Source organism: Gymnodraco acuticeps, unplaced genomic scaffold (assembly GCF_902827175.1).
Source record: "Gymnodraco acuticeps unplaced genomic scaffold, fGymAcu1.1, whole genome shotgun sequence".
In the NCBI taxonomy this organism is placed as follows: Eukaryota; Metazoa; Chordata; class Actinopteri; order Perciformes; family Bathydraconidae; genus Gymnodraco; species Gymnodraco acuticeps.
This window is the reverse complement of record NW_022989815.1, coordinates 1,468,260-1,487,291: the sequence shown is the minus strand read 5'-3', so window position 1 is coordinate 1,487,291 and position 19,032 is coordinate 1,468,260. Positions and strand designations below refer to the sequence as shown.

General features: G+C 43.4%; 1 long non-coding RNA gene across 1 annotated transcript in view; it reads left to right on the top strand.

Moving 5' to 3' along the window:
* Positions 1–18,778, top strand: part of LOC117555796 — a 66,912-nt gene extending 48,134 nt beyond the window's left edge. Inside the window, exons 2-4 of the long non-coding RNA XR_004570445.1 lie at positions 9,566–9,683; positions 17,976–18,150; positions 18,572–18,778. This is a non-coding gene — a long non-coding RNA (uncharacterized LOC117555796). The remainder of the gene's footprint in view (positions 1–9,565; positions 9,684–17,975; positions 18,151–18,571) is intronic.
* Positions 18,779–19,032: the final 254 nt, after the last annotated feature.

The window sequence follows — 19,032 nt, the reverse complement described above, 5'->3', positions numbered from 1 at the left end:
TTTCCTTTGTGATGTATTTCGTCTTTTTAGACTCCAAGCAGGTTACAACATATGCTAAGAATTATTTTTAAATACTCTTCGACCCATGTCTGTAGTGAGCAAAGCTTTTGGGAATAGGACAAGCCCACCATCTGTGGTGCCTTCATCAGTCCTCTATCTCACGAAACAGCCCGGCCTCCTCCTCCTCCTCCTCTTCTCTTCTTGTTCCCTCTCTCTCTCTCGTTCTTCAGATTTCTTCCTTCCCAGTGTTCCTCCGTCTGTCATGGCGGCTGTCTGAACAAACAAACACACGAGGGTCCACGGCGAGCCAGACGGCGTGATGTGCGATTGTTTGCTTTGGTTGCTCCCGTGCGAGAGAAAGTTTTCTTAAGAGGCACACAGAGGTCTGGAGCTCAACAGAGAGACCACAAAACAAATATTTACCCTCCTGCCTCCAGGCCCAAGGCCCTTTCCTCTCTTCATCGGATGGGGAACAAGAGAATGGACCCACTTTTGGTTCTGAAGTGAGGAAGAGATGTGGTCATGATACAGAGAGGCTTGACTCTCAATGAATTGGCTGCTATTGGGTTTCTACATTGTACAATTAATGCTGAACCCAACATGGAATGATAGTACAACCATAAAGCCTTTTTTGTTACACACATGATGAATCTGAAAGACAGGGCTGTAATACTTTTTCTCTAACCCCTTCCACCCAGTGTTCCCCTATCAACCTCACCAGTCCTGCCATGCGCTTACTCTCCTACTTATAATCTCTTCTCTTCCCATGCCTTCCTGGAACGATCAAACAGAAATCAACAGATATCACTGTCCCTCCAATGCAGCCATTAAGCTCAGCCTCTATCTGAATTTAAAGTGTTTCTCCCGTCGCTCCCCTGCCTGTAAATATGCACATGTTTGACTGCGGGGTCAGCGAGGAAGACAGGAACTGGATAGAAAAGCCTACTTCCTGGAGGAGCCGGGCGCAGCAGGGGGCTCTACCAATCATGCGTCAGCAAGAGACATTCTCGGATGCACGCCGTCACACATCAGAGATGAACAATAAAGCGTAGAGGTGAGTGAGAGGGCGCTCACAGGAAGTGGATGATTTCACTTGTTGAGAGGTGAGGCCTGTGATGGACAGATATGCAGGTGTTAATATCCTGCTGAAAGGAAATAGTTGTACGCTTTACTGACCTGTACTGAGCTGGGGGCTGTCCTCAGAATTCTTAATTCTGGGTTTTCCTTCTGACTATAGAAAGGCAAGACAACGGCTGGGGAACTGTTTTCTTATTTGTATTGTAACTATCACAACAACTGTTGTAATGCTGCTTACATGTACAGAATGTACACAGCATGAAACAGAAAATGCATTAATAAGACTCCTTTGTTTATGTTCTCCAAGATGGAGCACATGAAGCTTAGAAAAAATGTCAAGATCACCTATGGAACTATAGCGCCCTCTTGTGTTTTATAATGGATCAACACTCAAGACAGAGGCAGATAAGAGAAACTCATACTTTGGAGTGACATTTGTGTTCCAATACATCATTTTGTTTACTATTCTCCATACATCCTTATACTTATAGCATGTGTGATGAATGTTTGTGTTGCCAACAACTCAAAATGGAAAATAGAAACAGAAAAAGGTTTATCAGTGCCTCTGATATACAGAATATCACCCTTTCAATCGCCTACAGTACATTTAATTTTAAGTTGAACTTTCTATTTATCACCTAATTTAGTTTAGTTCGTTTACTTATAGTGTCGTGGACAGTCCCCATCGATGAACTGTCACAAAAACAGTAAATGGAGCAGCTTTAGCCGACATGGCTAATTTCCAGCTGTTGTCCCCGGCCAGATGGTAATAGACACCCTTAAAATCACAATATATCAACGGCATTAGTTATAAAAAATATAAAATAAAATAAAAAGGATGAAAGACAAGTAGATACAGGCGAGAGGATAAAAGAGAACAATAAACAACAAACGTTACTACATACAGTACATGTCACATATAGCACATCACAATCACATAACAGAAACGAGGGGCAACATCCATGATCACAACATATAATACTCACGCCATACTCAACACAGACTAGTGTGTGCAGGTGTAGTTCTCAGTGAACCATGTTTTTAAGAGGGCTGTGAAGGTGATGTGTTTGTATGTATTTGATTTGAGTGGGTAAATAATGGCCAAACTGGTGAAAACTATCCCAGTACAGATACTTATATACACCTCATACACTAACAGTGAAAACATAATATCAATGCAGCTTACAGAAAGAAGCTCCAGTTGTCCTTCTTAAACTTGCTTCACAACCATCATCTCTTATGATATGTATTGTTCTGTTCTGGGGTTTTACCATGACTGCTCTTTGAAGAGACATTATTATTTTTGTAATAATATATAACCTAATGTCAGACACTGAATACCTGTCTCTGTTATGATTAAGGTTTATTGACCAGTTGACAACAACAAAAATAAGCCTTGGCTTCATGCTAATCCTGACAAGTCTGATATGTTGCAATATATTGGTCTTTGTGTCCCGTGGCCTGGTACTTTAAGGACAATTATATAACTCAGGTTCAATTCTGGCCAGGAACCGCATATCATCTGAAAAAAACACGAAGCAGAAACACTCTACCAATTGTTCCTGCTAACGACACCTGTAATTTACATGCTGGAACCAGAGCTAGATTACTGAAGCACCGGGGGTCTTTTCTGATCTGGGATGATTCGTCCTTTGAACACAGAACCAGTGTTCATCACGTCCTGCTGATTTGTCCTTGGACAATACCAGGGAATCTGTTGTGTTATTAATCCTGACCTTAGATCACCCTGGAGGGCGACAAACAAGATGAAACTTCACTATAAACTTCACTATATTCAATAAAGGACCTTAAGGTAAAAGACAAAAGTAGTTTACAGCAGCTTGTTACCGTTTCCACCACTAGGTGTCAGCTCAGCTTCACTGTAGATCTTCAGAAGCAACTAATGTAATAATACACCCCCCCCCCCCCCCCCCCGTTACTTATGAGACATTTGTGAGCTTTTATCTTTCTTTAATTGCGTCTCTTTCTCTGCAATTACTGTAGTCTCCTATTACATGATGGCTCACCAAAGTCTTTGTAATGAGCAAGTTAACAGTGGCTCCTTTGTGTAATATCGAGAAGTATTGAAAACAATACCGACAAAAGTCTGGCTCTGTAATGTTAATAATTATTTTCTCCGAAGGCTAGACCTAATTGTATAAATCAACATATCTGTAATTATCCAATGTGTTGTAGCCTATATTTAGAAGCCATGCAGGTAGCAATCAGTAGCTGAACAATTTCAGATTCTTCTAATCAGTAACCATTTTTATTTAATGGACAGGTAATCAGTACAGACAACACTCATCAACAACTGCTTATAAACACTGTCTATCAAACAGGAACAATGCTATTGTATCACACAATCAATATTATGTGATATGAGTAAGAAAGACAGAGATAGACAGCATACACATGATGGTACTTTTCTGAGTCCAATACATGAACAGGGGGTATCATCATTTCTCATCACTGCTCTGTCATATGTTCCTGTCATCAGGAATTTGAAGCATGGCCAAGAAATTATAAAGAAAAATGACATGAGGAAGGTGATCTATGTGTGCATACAACATATCATGTTAACTTCCATCTCATTCATAATTAAAGAAAACATGTCTCTGTCTACTCCATGTTTCCTGTTGTCTTGTACCAGGCTTCTGAGCGTTCTGTCGTAGACTTCCTCCATCTCCCTCAGAGTAAGTGCCCGTCAGAGTGTTTTTAGGCAAAGAGGCCGCTAAGGAAGGCCTGTCAGCGGATATGGATGCTTCCACTGCTCATTAAAGAGCTGTCTGCAGCATGCCAGGCTCAAGGAGACAGAGCCAGAGATAGGGAGCCTCATCATAAAGGAATTCCATCCATCATGTTCCTACATGACATTAATATCTGTCACACACCTCTGACAATGCAATACTGCACCCCTGGAGTGAGAGATCTCTCTATCTCAGAGTTGCAACGCAAGCCAATAGGGATTGTTTGTGTGCCTGTCCCTGTGTACTTACATATTTGTTTGCAGGAGAGAGGGGGAGTTTATGGTTGTATTCTCCTTCCTTGTTCCTATTATAAAACACTGACTGGGATATTGCTGCCAGTGTATGTGCTTTTTCCCAGCAGAATAGCTTCAGTAGTGTGCCGCACAAAGGCAGAGCTTTGAGCACACAAACAACTTCGGGCTGTTGTACACAATCCAGAATTTGGAGCACCACTGCGGGATGTTTACAATAAAATGATTCATAATGCGCAATATCAGGGAGGAGCAGCAATATTGAGGTGAAAGCCCTGTACTCAGCACATCATGGATCTAAACGTGAGTCCTTGATGTAGGACGTCCTGTCTCTTCACTGAGTTCTATGGGATGAAGCAGAGATGTCCCCAAAAATGTTTTGTAATTTATTTATCTTTTACAGAAACTCGCTTAATTCCCAGAGGACAGATAAACTTCTTCATGACTTTCCAACTCTGCCTCTGCCTTGTAGGGATTCTTAGTTTTGCTTGAGGATAGATGCAACCCTGTACTCCAGTGGAAGAAAACAAATATGGAAAATTCAAACATGAATCACACTTAGTAAAATGTTGAATTTGAGTTACAATGACCAAGTAACTCGAACCTTTATTTAGGTAAAAGTTCAGGATTCAACATTTTACTTCTGTCTAATATAATGTAAAATAATGAGTTAAAAATGAATGTTTTGGTTCTATCAAATTAACTGTGTAAGCTGTGCTGCTTCTTGGCACTAGCAGTATCTTCTCTATCTGAGCCCAGACTCCTACCCTTAGTCTCCTGTGGTAAAGCTTCCCCGATTAAAATCAACCATTGAGGAATACAGCTCACTTTCACATTATGGGATTATTAGAGCCTTTATTCATCCTGAGCCAAACATCACTCTCCATTTGAACCTTTGCTTTCCCTCTTGCTCTCTCTCTGGATCATAACCAGTCTCAGCAGTTTTGACCCGCATGATAAGTCAATACAACTGTAAATCAAGCTGATGTGGATGGCTTTGCAATTGTGCACTGGTCAACCCCCAGGCAGATCCATTTGCAATATATAGCTTACACAATGCCAGCATCTTAAGAGCATCTTTGTCTCTTCCCCTAATCTATATTTCTTGTTATCATTCCAAGATTTTTTTGCAAATCCTTTACGAACACATGTTTGTTAAGTTCAATGTTGAAGAATTGCAAGTCTGTTTCAGGGTTTTAACCTTAGCAGTTTGAGCTTTTTAGTGAACTTTTAAAAGGGTATATTTTGTGAACATCCCCCTCTCTCTGTTCCTCTGTCTCCTCCTCTCCACCCCCTCCATTATATCCTCAGATTGCTGCAGCAGCACAGCGCTGACTGGCTCTGACAGGACTCTCCTTGGCCCTCTCCTCCGGGCCATTTGTCAGAAAGCAAGCCCGCACTACGGAGTGCAGATTGGCAGTTGGCTGTAACGCATCGGCACCGTAGGGGCTGTGAATGAGAAATAATACAGAGCCGAGCTGAGTAAACATGATCCTCTGGCGTAATGAATCAGTTCATAGCACTTCCTTGACAACAGAAGCCTGTCGGGTATGAATGAAAACGCATACATAAATATTCTCCCCCGTTAATATTTGATCAGTTATACTCACCCTGCATACACAAGAAACACCAAATGTGATGAACCAGCATCCATCTGAACGGTGACCATATGTTGTTCAATTCTCAAAGTCAGTTAGAGGCACCACTTGCTTTTTCACAAGTCTCTTCTTCCTAGGTGATTAATCATAACTTCAGACACTACACTGATGTGAAAACTTAATTCACCTGAGTGTTGTTTTTGTTTGCTGTTCAGCACCTTGAAACATTTAACAGCTTTCCTGCAGTATACTTAATTCGCAGCTGGTGTAAAACAAAAGCATGGGTAACGAGTGTTTTTAGATAAGAATGGAGATATGTGGTTCTAATTAGACCACTGGTTATCTCAGCGGACCTCACTGCCCGGGCCCAAACCCTCACTTTAATTACTCACATAGAAAAGAGGATGTCAAGTGAAAATAGTAAGTAGGCTCTTTGTGCCAGCAGAAAGATTTGTGCTGTGGGACGGCAGATATTCAGACTGCAGGATTCTTTAGACATGCAATCCATCACAGAGAGAGCGAAATTCAACTTTGAAATTATAATTATGTTAGCTGCATAAAAACATCCACTGATCAAAATTTATATTTTTGACAATATTTTTATTTATATATGTGTATTTTTACTCCTTACAATGTTGGTTGTTTCACCACTACCACAATTATTGGTTTGATTGTCATTAAATCGTGTCCAGACATCGATGGCTCCCATAGGATACATCTTAATGATTTTAGGGATTCCTTGACTTTTCCTCTTGCAACACCACGAGGTTGACATTTGTGGTTTTGCATGAAATGTCTCAACAGATGTTGGATGGATTGCCATGACATTTGGTAGACACATTCATAACAACTCTTCGATTTTCAATCAACGAGCCATCATCAAGACAGCATTTTAATTAGCCCAATAACTTTTTAATGACCAGATTCCTCTCAAACTAATGACTTTGCCATCAGCTTCGACTGAACTTTGTGTTAACTGCCAAGAAGAATGTCCTTTTTTAGCATGTTCGCATACAGCCATCAGTGTTTATCTCAAAGATGTGTTGGCATGATGAGAGCCTAACATTGAACTTGGCTACAGTGCTGTACCAGTGGGTTTTGGATAACTAATTTCTACATTTTCCTGTCTGACAACTAAATCCTTGTACACTGACACACCTGTGTTGGTTTAGGCTACTATTACCCACAAGCCCAAGCATGGTAAGCGAGAGCAAGAGGTATTTGCTTATAGTGTATACTCCTCCACACTGGGGAGAAACCAAAAAGAAAGAATCAGGGACACAGATAAACTAACAACAATTTGATGTTTTCTCACGGGGAAAAACAAAAAGACAAGACAACACTATTTTTCAACTTTGTTGGTGGGTGGCATTTCTTCTCGGTTGCCATAGTAACAGCCGTCCCCGTGTAGAAGGTTTCCAGCTCAATCCTGGAGGCCAGTGTTTGATTGAATGGTTGTCAGGATGCAAGACGAATGAGGACGTATGAGAGCCCACTGACAGCCACACTTCAAACAGAGGCACAGTTAAAAGCAATACAAGGTGTGTGTGTGTGGGGTGTGTGTGTGTTTATGTGGTTCTGCACAAGGGCAGGTGTGTGTGTGTGTGTGTGTGTGTGTGTGTGTGTGCGTGTGTGTGTGTGTGTGTGTGTGTGTGTGTGTGTGTGTGTGTGTGTGTGTGTGTGTGTGTGTGTGTGTGTGTGTGTGTGTGTGTGTGTGTGTGTGTGTGTGTGTGTGTGTGTGTTGTGTGTGTGTGTGTTGTGTGTGTGTGTGTGTGTGTGTGTGTGTGTGTGTGTGTGTGTGTGTGTGTGGGTTAAAGATTGGGTCACCGGGTGCTAGAATCTTTCTGCTGGCCCTGAGAAAAATATCAATGAGTCCTCGCTGTTTATCTACAGTTACTGCTCTATGCATACTACCACTGTATGTGTTGTATGTTTACTTCTGTTATTATTTGCATGTGCAGCAGACAGTATAATATCTTTAACAATTATTTGCAAAGGTTCACAGAATACCATTTTCCAAATTGAAAAAGGATTGCTGTCATTCCAGATAACGGTGTGAATAATTCTCCGCTTTCTTGCCCACTCCTTGCTTCTACACTTTAATAAGCAAAACCAATAAATAAGCAAAAGGATATTTGTAGATGTGAACATTTTGGAACATGTGCCAAACACCGAGCTGCATTCAAAAGGCACATTATCATAATGTGTGTCACATAAGTCTTATGTCTATTTTGCCTTTATGCAATGTGAAGTTAATTCCCGCTGATAATTAAAGCCTTTCACCATTTTCATCTTCTTACCTTCTACTTTACATAATTATCCTCAGGCCACTTTCTACTTCATGAAATTCGAACAGCTGGATACTGAAGACAAAGATACTTTCAAAGGACAGAATGTGTACAGAGAGAGAAAATACTTTCGTTCATTAAAGACACAGCTGACCAAATTACCATATGGACACATATAGACATGATTATAACAGCATTTAAACTCTCTAGACAACATTATGGTAATACAACACGCAGGAACCTTTTCACCCTCTTTTTGTAATTAAATCTAGCAAACAACCAGTATCGCTATTACCCTTAATTAGATGCAAAATGGGAAAACAAAACAAATCAACAGATTAACACCTCATCTCATACAAACCTATTGTACCAGTGACTGGGAGAAGCAATAGTGCAATCCAATAGCACGAGTGGTTTGCTTATGCTATGGCTAACTTTATGACCCGTAATATCCTGTTTCATTAGAGGTGAGAGTGTGCAGCAGAGGAGGGTCACATACAGTGCACCTTAGTAGGCCTAATGTGTTGTGAGTGCATTTCAGCTGTCACTCATTACAAATGGCCTCGTACCTTCCTGCTGCATTTAGCGCCAAAAAGCTGAGCTATTCAATAAATATTGAGTGTGAAGTGCATTTGAAGTGTTGTTTACTTTTCTAAGCAGTAATGTTCAGGTTTAGGAGTTGAGTTTAGGATGAAGTATCTGTAAATATACATTGGATACAATGAATAAAGTATAATAATTGTATCAATAGTGGTATTCATTTACTAGCTATCATTCTTCACATCACAAACTGTTCATGTTACATGCTGTATTTATAATACTTATTGGGGTATTGATATTGCTTATTGTGCATAACTTTTTAGTCTCCCCGTTTCCGTAATGTTTTCTTCTTGCAGCGTTTTTTCATTTGTCGCGTTTTGTATTTGCAGCGTTTCGTTTATGTAGCGCTTAAGGTAAATGCTTGGAATGTGTTGTCAAGTTGGTGAAGATGTCTCTTCCTTTGCATGTGTTTTTGCTTCGTTTTAGCACGTTTTTCCAATGTAAATGTTTGGTGCTGTTGGCCACCTGTCGGCCACCGTACTGTTGTACTCGAGAAGTTATTTGTTTGTGCTGGTTGATCATTCATTCATCATATACAGTAAATCTAACCCTAACATTTACTTATTTTGTATTCTTAATTAAACATTTGTATATGGTGCAATAAGATAATTCCCTGGCGAATACTTTTTAAAGAGTAACACTAAGCAGATTGTAACCCGTACACAAATAAATAACAACAAAGTCAGATAAAACCAAATGGATTGTTTTCCCCCTTAATTACTTCCAATTATCCTTCACCAGCACCAAGATAAAGAGAACACTTGTGCAAATTAGTGTTGACTCCTAAATAATACACTCTTGTTTCACTTCACTGATTACTCCACTTTATGACCATCACTCTACTTCCTGCATTAATTGATAATAGCTGCATAATTAATGTAGTGGGCATGGATGTTGTTAGATGAATGTAGTCAATAGGGCAGTGGAACAATCTCATAAAGATAGAACAAGAAAGCGTGTGTATTTAATATGCTGTTTAAAATGTGTGTGTTTTTTCTCAGAGCTCCGTCCATATAAACTGATGGTGAACAGAAAGTCTGCAGTCAGCTCCTTCACCACAGGAGGAGAGAGACAACAATGATTTCCATGGAGACGGTGGAAGAGAGAGAGGGAGAGAAGGTGAGAATGGGGGTGTGTGGGGGTAGAGAGATAGAGGGAGCTGTGTGTATGTTTGGGGGGGATGATAAATGAGTCTGCACCATGCTATCATTTGTACTTTGGCATCCAGTCCAAAGCACAATTTAGTGTAAAATATTACACCGGCCCCTTCAGATGACAAAGTTTAATGTTGATGCATGAATAGACAGAGTATCCCCAGCTGCTATTGAACAGAAGGAGGTAGCTCTTCTCCACAAAGAGCAATTAATTAGTTACACACTGCAGAGGACGGACAATGAAAAAGGGCAGCAACATGCTCTGGTGGTGTGTGTGTAACAACGACATGTAGACAAGTCAATGTAGTGATCGGTGACGTTAGATCATTAGAAACACCTGACAAAGAGTGGTAAACAAAAAGAGGTTTGGCACTAGGGTACAATATCAAATGTTCACATAATGAGTAATTTTTTTCTGACATTTACATAGTTATAAGTTGTGTTGCATGCTTTTCTGAAAACATTTATGTCTGATATTTCTTTCTCATACGTCCAAGAGCAAAGACACCTCATGTTTGCAATAGTTTTAAAAAGGTTAGCTACATTCTTCACAGATTAGTCTGTAAATAAATCTTTATAGACAGTTTAACATTATGTCTTTTAGCATTTCTTTTAAAACGCTGCCCTAATCTTACCTCATCTAATCTAAGTTGAAATCATGTAATTATTTGATGTTGTAAGTATAGGATTATTACATTACATTACAGTGCATTTAGCTGACGCTTTTATCCAAAGCGACTTACAATAAGTGCATTCGACCAAGAAGATACAAACTTGAAGAAAACAGAATCATATACTGTAAGTACATCAGGTTTCATAGAGCCAAACCATTTCAAGTGCTACTCAACTGGCGTTAGATAAGCCAGTCCTTTGTTAGTATATAAGTGCTTTGTTAGTATATAAGTGCTTAGTTAGTATATGAGTGCTTAGTTAGTATATAAGGGCTTTGTTAGTAATTGTATTGCTCGAAGTGGAGTCGAAAGAGATGAGTTTTTAGTCTGCGCCGGAAGATGTGTAAGCTTTCAGCTGTCCTGAGGTCAATGGGGAGCTCATTCCACCATTTTGGAGCCAGGATAGGGGACGTATCCTCCAGATGTTGTAAAGAGTGTATATGCAGCAGCGGGTTGTTGCAGCGATGTTTGCAGTGAAGGACAGTTTGTTATCTAGGGTCACACCCAGATTCCTAGCATTATTAGTATTAGAATGGTCTCATCGTGAATACTTATCCTGGGGATCAGGGAGAACTGTGCTGTGAATGCTGACATCAGAGCTATTGCTGTCAGTTGGAAACACACTGTAGAACATTATTGACTTGAAAGGATTGGTATACTGTAATAAACACAGAAATTATTAGGCACATAGGTTCCCACATGTTTGTTTTTTTGTACAGCTAATGCCAATAACTGTAGACACAACATCTCTTTAGTGGAGTCTTTCTCCACTTTTTATATCTAAAAAGTCTAAGAATGGATCTCCTTGAGAATCCAGTATTTTACATTTAGATGAGAAACATCTAAAAGTATTATATGCCAACCCAGTCTCATGTGTTAGAAATTAAAATCAATGTTTTGATGGCATAAAGTACCTTAAACATACCGTCAGTTTAAATGCTGTTTTATACTGAAAAACCAGAAGTTCTTGTGCACAACCAGTTGTTAAGCTTTTATTCTGAAAATCCTTCATCTCCGGTTAGCATTTAGCATGTGGCTAATATACCATTTACTAGAGGTGAATTTAGTAGCGATATGACACGGAGTGTTGGACACTGAAACCTACTGATTTTAACACTACAACTATAGACGTCGAGATATTATTATTGTTGAATATTAAATGAAGGTCCAGTAGTTTATTTGAATACGTTTATGGCCCCGTCTCAGGTCGGTTAAATGAAATCCTTGCTTCCCTCACTTGCGTCGTTTCCCTGTGTTTAGTCCCTCCCTCCAGGGAAGCATGGAGGGACGCAAGGAAACCACGAGAAGCAGGAGTTTTAAGAGCAATGGGACGTCCTTTCCTCCGGAGCGTCACGTGAAGCGACGTCCGTTTGTGATGACGCTGCACAGCTGTTCGTCTGACAGCAGCACTGTCCCCGTTTTTTCACAAACACCCCCGCCACACATTTACTGACACAAATATTTGTATCATCTGTTGTAGACCCCAATAAATAAAATCAAATAATAACTCATTCTCAAAAAAGATAAACGCCATTCTTAAAATGTATAAACGAACGTTTGATTAATATTGATTAGAGTAATAGAAATAAAATAATTGAAAAGAAAAATAGATATATTATCTATCAAAACCCAGTTAGATTAACATTCATTGGATTGCACACTTTGTTTGTTTGTGTGGATATGTAGCACATTAACATTTTAATAGCACTTAATGACTGACTGAATGGAAATGACAATAAATGAAAATATAAAACGAAAAAAGCGATCATGAAAATGTTTCCAATAAATGAATAAAATGATTTTTGACCACTTTGTTGTTCAGATACATCACATATTTGTAACTAAATGATACATGAATTGAAACAAAACACAGTGTAAACTGAGGAGTGACTCTCGTGAGTTTCATGGATGTTCTTCACTCCGCTGGGAAACTGCTCTCATGTCAAGAAGCATCAGATCAGTGCATGCACTGCATCGTCCAATCAGTGAGCGATACAAAGTAAGGGGGCGGGGCGAGTGTCTGAGGATTTCATCGGAGGATGGTCTGGTGGTTCCTCGATTATAGCTCCTCCATTATCGCTCCTCGCTCCTCGATCCTCGGTCCTCGGTCCTCCGGCAGAAATAAGAGCCATGGGACGGTACTCAAGATGGCGCAGACTAATCAACTTCCGGTGAGACCGAGGACCGAGGAGCGAGGAAATGAAAATAGTCTATATATATAGACTATATTACAAATATGTGATATATCTAAACAACAAAGTGGTCAAAAATCATTTTATTCATTTATTGGAAACATTTTCATGATCGCTTTTTTCGTTTTATATTTTCATTTATTGTCATTTCCATTCAGTCATTAAGTGCTATTAAAATGTTAATGTGCTACATATCCACATACAAACAAAGTGTGCAATCCAATTAATGTTAATCTAACTGGGTTTTGATAGATAATATATCTCTTTTTCTTCTCTCAATTATTTTATTTCTATTGTGCACCAACCTGTTCCACCCTCCAGTTAACTGAGTGCTCTCGCTCAAAGTTAACTTGCTACAGCGCTAGTGAAGAGAGTGTTTCCGCTCCCCTCTCCCTGCACACAGTTGGTTCCTGTTCCATCCTCCAGTTAACTGAGTGCTCTCGCTCAAAGTTAAAGGTGACCTATCATGCAAAATGCACTTTGGTACGTCTTTATACATGAATATGTGTCCCCGGTGTTCCAGGGAACTCACCAAGTGTCAGAAAACACAACCCTCTCTATTTTCCTCTATACCCAAATCCCTTAAAAAGGGGCTGCAACGGATCTGATACAGACTGATCCAGATTTGAACACTTCTATGACGTCACAGAAGTGGCGTGACGGCTATTGGGCCAACTCCACCAATCAGGAGGAGACAGCCATGGACATTGCCGTTCGAAAGCGCTGGAGACGCTGTAGTACAGATGCCAGGCCTGTAGATGGTGCTGTTCTCACAGAATCAGTCCATCAGCATGATCTGTTTGGTATTTTGAAGGAAAAAAAAAAGTATAAATATGCCTTATATAGGTATGGTCCTACACTATATTATTCAAATATAGCATGTTAGGTCCACTTTAACTTGCTACAGCGCTAGTGAAGAGAGTGTTTCCGCTCCCCTCTCCCTGCTCACAGTTGGTTCCTGTTCCATCCTCCAGTTAACTGAGTGCTGTCGCTCAAAGTTAACTTGCTACAGCGCTAGTGAAGAGAGTGTTTCCGCTCCCCTCTCCCTGCTCACAGTTCGTTCCTGTTCCATCCTCCAGTTAACTGAGTGCTGTCGCTCAAAGTTAACTTGCTACAGCGCTAGTGAAGAGAGTGTTTCCGCTCCCCTCTCACTGCACACAGTTGGTTTAATGCCCGTTCCATCCTTCAGTTAGCAGAGTGCTCACGCTCAAGCTAACTACTATTGTGCTCACTCCCCTCCACTGCATATTTGTTTCCTGGCCCAGTTATTTACAGTCAGCTGAGTGCTCTAGCTATCGCTAGGTCTAACGGCTCTAACACCTGTATGGCTCCTCTTTAACCAGAGGATGGCCATGACCTTTGCCCCTCTTGTCTTGGCCTCGAGCATCTGAGGGAGGGCCTTTCGGAGGACCCGTGCATCAATTGCACCATCATGCCTCGTGCGGTAGGAGCTGCTAGACTAGCCGAGGTTGAACTACTGACTGAAGGTGGCCTTCCCCCTGCACAGTCGACTCTGCACAGCCCAACCTACCCATCCTAGGCGTTGGGCCGCAGAGGCTGCGGGTGCACCGCCCAAGAAGAGGACTAAGCCTGATAGGCTGTCCTCCAGGGTGGACCTACTCACTACTGAGCTAGCCCAGATGAAGTCACCCCTCTTGGCTCTCCATTCTGGTGCCCGTGCAGAGCACGCCGCTGCCCATCCGTGGCTGAGCTGGTTCTAGATGACGATGTGTTCTCGATGGCAGCTTCAGCCACTCAATTTGATGAGTATGACAGGGGAGAGCCCATCCCATGCTTCTGGGCCTGGTTCCTGTACCTCAGCTCATGGTCCCTCGGAGGAGGCAGATGACGGCTCCATGGGTACCGTCATTCGCATGGCACTGGCTCACCAGCAGCTGGATGCGCAACAGCCCGAAACAGCGCCTGCCAGTGTGTTCTTTAGGCACACTCTTCGCAACCTTTACTGTTCCTCCCTCTTGTGAGTATCTGAGTGAGTTAAATGCATGCTGGAGGACACTAAGGCTCTTTACAGTCTTACGTCCGATGGCCAAGCCCTGGCAGCCATGCAGGATGCGGCAAGAGTTGGCCTTGACCACACACCGGCTGTTGAGCCTACCATTGCTTCCCTCATAGTTTCCCCTGACGAAGCTCTGAGGTCGGAGGCCAGGTGCCCTCAACTCCAATGTCGGGTCACTGATGACCTGCTCACTAAGGCTTACGATGCAGCGGCGCGCATGGGCCGTATAGGCAATTCCCTCTCTCACCTCATGCTCGCCCTCTCAGCTTCCCCGCAGCAGGATGCTCTTAGCGCTTCCTCTACCAGCCTCAGTGACACCTCATTACAGGCGTTCGCTCTGATGTCTAGAGAGCTTGGGCGCCTGATGTCCACTCTCGTCCAGACTCGTCGCCAGGTTTGGCTGACACAGTCACCCTTATCAGAGACATGTAGGACTCTCCGTCCACCGGCTCACCCCGGTACCCGCCATGGGCCTCAGCGCCCCACGAGGGGGCTGGCCCGCTACGGTCCTGTTAACTCGCCCCCAAGGCAGCCTCGGTATCCGGTGCCTAACCGTCGCCCCCTCAGAGCCAGAGGCCGGGGGGCAAGGTACTGAGGGTCTGGGGCCGGCTGTTGGTTATCTCTCCCAGCAGCAGCTCAACTACCGGGTAGCTCAAGCTTCAGACCCCTGGGTGGTTTCCACCTAACCCAAGAGTACAAGCTTCAGTTCCGACGCTGGCCCCCAGTCTTCAGCCGGGTCAAGATGACCACCATAAGCGACCTGGCAAAATAAATTGCCCTAAACCAGGAGCTGTCAGTCCTCCTTGCCAAGGGTGCAATCGAGCCTGTGGACCCCATCTCACAGCCTACTTCCTGGGAAGGAAGAAAGGCGGTGGACTTCGCCCAATCCTCGATCTGAGGGGACTCAACAATTGACCTTTCCATGTGCTGAGCACAGCGGACGTTCTTCGTACCGTGGCCAGGGGGGAATGGTTCACGTCCGTCGACTTGAAGGACGCTTATTTTCATGTGCCTCATCACAGGCAGTTTCTTCGCTTTGCCTTCAGAGGCCGTCATTTCCAGTTCAGGGTGTTCCATTCGGACTCTCCCTCTCCTTAGACGACTGGTTAATCTGTGCACCATCCCGGTTACAGACGATCCAGGACACGGCTCTCCTTCTCTCTCATGTCACCCGGCTAGGCCTCATGGTGAACATGGAGAAGAGTTGTCTGAACCCCTCTCAGAGCCTAACCTTCATTGGGGTGGCTCTGGACATAGTCACTCAACCAGCGAAAGCAGTGTTCTAGCCCCCACTCCTGGTAGACGTGATGCTTTATTCTAGCAGCAGCCGACTGGATAGGCTGTCCTGCTGAAACTTTTTTTTTTTTTCCAGCTAGGTGAAGGCAGTGCTCCCGCTCCCTCTGCTGGTAACATGGGTGTAGTTAGATCCCTTTTGTGTTCGGCGAGTAGGAACGTTGCTCTACTCTTTCCGTTCAGCAGGTAGCTGGTGAAGGCTGTGTTCTCGCACCCCGCTCCCGCCTACGCTGCATCTGGCATTCGTTATTAACTCAACCAGTGAGCGCGGTGTTCTCGCCCCCGCTCCTGGTAGACGCGCTGCTTCATTCTAGCAGCAGCTGCCTGGCTAAACTGCCCTGTTAAATTTCCTTATCTAATCCACCTAGGTGAATGCAGTGCTCGCTCCCGCTCTCTCTGCTGGTAACGTGGTGTAGGACATTTACATCCCTCTCTGTGTTCGGCGTGTAGGAGCATTGCTCTACTCTTTACGTTCAGCAGGTAGCTAGTGGAGGCTGTGTTCTTGCACCCGCTCCCGGTTACGCTGCATCTGGAATTCGTTATCAACTCAACCAGTGAAGGCAGTGTTCTCGCCCCCGCTCCTGGTAGGCGTGTTGCTTGATTCTAGCAGGAGCCGCCTGGCTAGGCTGTCCTGTTAAACTTCCTTGTTTAGCCCAGCTAGGTGCGGGCCTCTCCATCTGCTGCACAGACTCTGCTGTGGGACGCCTTGGCGTCTCCCCAACAAGAAGGACCTCTTGTCTCAGTTGGAGGGTCGGATGTGACACCCCGACCCCTGCCGCCTCCAGCTGTGGGTCTGGCCACTGGAGGGCCCGAACCACTGCTAAGCGACTGCATAGTGTCTGTCAGGAAGACTATTCTCAAATGCCAGGGCACCATCTACCCGTAGGCAGTACGAAAACAGGTGGAAACTTTTGTTTTTTTGACTGGTGCCAAGGGCGAAATGAGGACCCAGTATATTGCTCGGTCACGGTGCCTACGACCCTTGAGTTCCTGCAGTCCCTCCTGGACGACGGCCGGTGTCCCGCTACCGTCAGGGTGTATGTGGCTGCTATATCAGCTCAACACACAAGGGCTGACAACAGCACAGTGGGAGCCATAGGTTGGTATCCCTCTTTTTAAGGGGGAGCTCTGAGGCTTCGCCCCCCCGAATATCCCAAGGGCCCCTACATGGGACCTGCCCTTGGTGCTGGATGCCCTATGCTCGCCTCCTGTTGAACCTTTGTTACAGGCAGAACTGGAGTGGCTCTCAGCTAAGACTGCTTTCCTTCTTGCCATCACCTCAGCAAAGCGTGTAAGCGAGCTTCAGGCCTTGTCCGTGAACAGCTCGTGTCTGAGGTGGAACTCAGATGGCTCAGGTGTCACCTTATGGCCGAACACAGCTTTCCTCCCTAAGGTGCAAGGACATATGTGCTGGGGCCACATGGGCATCCCAGAGCACATTCGCCAGATACTACAGGGTGAATGTTGCCGCCCCTCACCCGCTGGGTGTGGTCCTCCTGCAGAGTCAGCCTAGGCCATCCTTATAGCAGGGGGAGTATTCAGACTTCCTCGTGACTCTGTTGGTATAGGTCATCCAGTGCTAAAGCACCGCCTCTGGCGGTCAGTAAGGATGAAATAGAACGATAGTTACGTATGTAACTACGGTTCTATGAATACTGGATGACCGCCAGAGTTTCTTGGTCACTCGGAATCTCGTGTTTCCGCGAGAAGATTCCATAGGACTGAACTCGTTGACAACACCGGAACTTATGCCTTCCGGGTTCATACGAGGTCACACGTGACTTTGTTGATATAAATATTCGACCTACGCAGGTGCGAGACGGAAGATATCCAGTGCTAAAGCACCGCCTCTGGCGGTCATCCAGTATTCATAGAACCGTAGTTACATACGTAACTATCGTTTTATTTATATAGCACATTTTTAAACGATTTTTGGTCGAGCCAAAGTGCTGTACATATAATGAAAACATAACCTACAGTAAAGACACTTTACAGCAAATACAACAGCACAGTTTGTGCAGAATATCAGTATGAGAAAAGCTTCCTTCCCAGTCGTCCTCTCACTCTTTTATTGCTCCTTGCAGTGTGCTGGACCGACTGGTTTGACCGTGACAATCCCAGTGGCTCAGAGGACTGGGAGCTTTTGAAGGACCTGATGAAAGAAAACCCAGGAAAGATCTGTGCATACCCTCTGTACATTGAGGTCGTTACCACTGACACGATGACCCCAGCCATCTCCACAGGGGAGAACTTCTATATGTAAGTTTCCTCACTGAACCGGTACCTCTGAACATTAAAAACTCCTTACAAGTCACCCACATGTGCTGCCTGGAGCTACACCTATAACAGTGAATAGAAACTCTGTACATGGACATTTAATTTACATTAGAAGACATTTTAATGATTTCAAATGATCATTGTGGATATCTGAGATATTTATTAGAAACAAAGTTCCACCTGACAACAAGAACAAGTATGATAATTGAAAGGGTTGTAGAGGTGTATTTGAACTAGCATCAATGTACTTTAATAAACTACATTGGGTTTATATCAGAGCTAAACATGAATTATGGTTTAAGCAACATATCCAATTCAAATTACGTTTTTGTTTGCTTTTAAAATTGGTCTTCTTCATATAACTATCGATATGATTCATTTAATAATTGTTATTGTTTTTCAGCTTCAATCCGACTCAGGGATTTGTTTGCCGCAACAAGGACCAGAGAAAGCGCATGTGCCGTGACTACAAAGTTCGCTTTGGGTGCCCGTGCAAGAAGCCCGTGGAACCGTGTGGCATAGTGGGCCCTTGTTTTTAGGACCCAATAGCGATAGCCTTAGAGGGCTGCGCCTATACTCATAGAAGCTGGATTACAGTACGTAACCCCAGATTCATCTTCTTATTACAGACACATGCATTTCCTAACATTCGGTCTATATGCTGTAAAATGTATTATCTCTTCGATTTACACACGGCATCTATTGCACGTCTGTCCGTCCTGGGAGAGGGATCCCTCCTCTGTTGCTCTCCCTGAGGTTTCTCCCATTTTTTCCCTTTAAACTGTGGGTTTTCTCTGGAAGTTTTTCCTTGTACGATGTGAGGGTCTAAGGATAGAGGGTGTCGTTTTTCTCATACTGATATTC